General features: G+C 47.5%; 1 protein-coding gene across 2 annotated transcripts in view; it reads right to left on the bottom strand.

Moving 5' to 3' along the window:
• LOC129861977 (G-protein coupled receptor 22-like) overlaps positions 1-2,021 on the bottom strand; it is a 22,313-nt gene extending 20,292 nt beyond the window's left edge. Inside the window, exon 1 of one of the 2 annotated variants that reach the window (XM_055933229.1) lies at positions 1,034-2,021. The gene's annotated coding sequence lies outside the window, so the exon portion shown is untranslated. The remainder of the gene's footprint in view (positions 1-1,033) is intronic. The other variant, XM_055933228.1, reaches the window with a different exon arrangement.
• Between the last annotated feature and the right edge of the window lie 352 nt (positions 2,022-2,373).

A 2,373-nucleotide genomic window follows, 5' to 3' on the forward strand; every position in this document is an offset into this window, starting at 1 on the left:
GATCCTGCAGTGTAGTGTATTGATCCTGCAGTGTAGTGTATTGATCCTGCAGTGTAGTCTATTGATCCTGCAGTGTAGTGTATTGATCCTGCAGTGTAGTGTATTGATCCTGCAGTGTAGTGTATTGATCCTGCAGTGTAGTGTATTGATCCTGCAGTGTAGTGTATTGATCCTGCAGTGTAGTGTATTGATCCTGCAGTGTAGTGTATTAATCCTGCAGTGTAGTCTATTGATCCTGCAGTGTTTTGATGGTGTCCAACATTTGAAATACTGTCTTGTGTCGGTATTGAAAGAGCAGTAGGACTGCCAAAAGGCAAACACATTGCAGTATGCAAACACATTGCAGTATGCAAACACATTGCATTAGGCAAACACATTGCAGTATGCAAACACACTTGCAAAAAAAACCACAGAAATTCAAAAACATCTTGGACCTTTTAGAAATTGTAGAGGGTTTGAGAGTGAATAAACTGTCAACTACATGCTAAAAACATTTTAGAAATGGGAGACTCTTACAGTGGGAGACTCTTACAGTGGGAGACTCTTACAGTGGGAGACTCTTACTGTGGGAGACTCTTACAGTGGGAGACTCTTACAGTGGGAGACTCTTACAGTGGGAGACTCTTACAGTGGGAGACTCTTACTGTGGGAGACTCATACTGTGGGAGACTCTTACTGTGGGAGACTCTTACTGTGGGAGACTCTTACAGTGGGAGACTCTTACTGTGGGAGACTCATACTGTGGGAGACTCTTACAGTGGGAGACTCTTACAGTGGGAGACTCTTACAGTGGGAGACTCTTACAGTGGGAGACTCTTACAATGGGAGACTCTTATTTATGTGTGTAATTCAATAATGTGTGTAGGCAATTCACAATTAAAACACCTGCTAGTTGCCAATATTTTCTTAGTGTTAGAGGGGTATTTGGTATCGAATTACCCAAGCTATCAAAAACACTTTCCTGCAACACACCTTAGATGGAACCGTTGACTAGTGCCCTGTCCCATCAAAACAGAAACAAAAGGTTACTCACCAGGCTGAGTAAACAAACAGACAGACGCTACTGAGCTGGTCCACTGACCATACTGTCCCGTCTTGGTCCAGTACTGTAGTCTGGTCCGGTACTGTAGTCTGGTCCGGTACTGTAGTCTTGGTCCAGTACTGTAGTCTGGTCCGGTACTGTAGTCTGGTCCGGTACTGTAGTCTTGGTCCGGTACTGTAGTCTTGGTCCGGTACTGTAGTCTTGGTCCGGTACTGTAGTCTGGTCCAGTACTGTAGTCTTGGTCCGGTACTGTAGTCTTGGTCCGGTACTGTAGTCTTGGTCCGGTACTGTAATCTTGGTCCAGTACTGTAGTCTGGTCCGGTACTGTAGTCTGGTCCGGTACTGTAGTCTTGGTCCGGTACTGTAGTCTTGGTCCAGTACTGTAGTCTGGTCCGGTACTGTAGTCTTGGTCCGGTACTGTAGTCTTGGTCCGGTACTGTAGTCTGGTCCGGTACTGTAGTCTTGGTCCGGTACTGTAGTCTGGTCCGGTACTGTAGTCTGGTCCGGTACTGTAGTCTTGGTCCGGTACTGAAGTCTTGGTCCGGTACTGTAGTCTGGTCCGGTACTATAGAAATCCTACATGCTCCAAAGCACCTGAGCTCTTAGATTCCAACAAATGACTTCTCCTCACTTCCAGGCTGGTGTAAACCCAGGATCAGAACGAGGTAGGTGTCCCATGCAGTAAGGGGTTTCTAAAAGACTGCTTTTCCTCTCGTCCTGTGTCTGTCTATCTCTCTTGACAACAGAGAAAAGAATAACCACAGAAAAAAATCCTGCTGCTTTATTTTCCTGTGATTTCTCTTGTCTTCCTCCTCTCTTTATCTCTGTACACACGGTGTGGTGTGAACAAGCAGCTATCCACCTCATCAACTCTGTGGCATGAGCTCTCTCCAGCCTCACTGTGTGGAGTGGAGTAAAAACAGACGTGCTCTTAGTATCTCTCTCTCTCTCTCTCTCTCTCTCTCTCTCTCTCTCTCTCTCTCTCTCTCTCTCTCTCTCTCTCTCTCTCTCTCTCTCTCTGCTCTTCTTTCTCTGTCTCTGCTCCTCTCTCTCTCTCTCTCTCTCTCTCTGCTCCTCTCTCTCTGCACTGGTCCCCCCTCTCTCTATCTCTCTCTCCTTCCCCCCCCCCCCCCCCCCCCCTCTCTATCCACTGCAGCGCTTTGCAGTGTTCCCCCTCCCCTGATCGGTCTTCTATAATAGGTTTAACCCTTTCCTGCCCGGAGGGGGAGCCGCTTCCTTTTGTTCTGGTCCCGTCCTTTCTCCTCTCAGAGCTGCCCTGACGTGCTCTGGGATGGGGTGGTCTATTAAAAAGGCAGTTTGTACCGTTAGGT

Source organism: Salvelinus fontinalis, chromosome 9 (assembly GCF_029448725.1).
Source record: "Salvelinus fontinalis isolate EN_2023a chromosome 9, ASM2944872v1, whole genome shotgun sequence".
Classification (NCBI taxonomy): Eukaryota; Metazoa; Chordata; class Actinopteri; order Salmoniformes; family Salmonidae; genus Salvelinus; species Salvelinus fontinalis.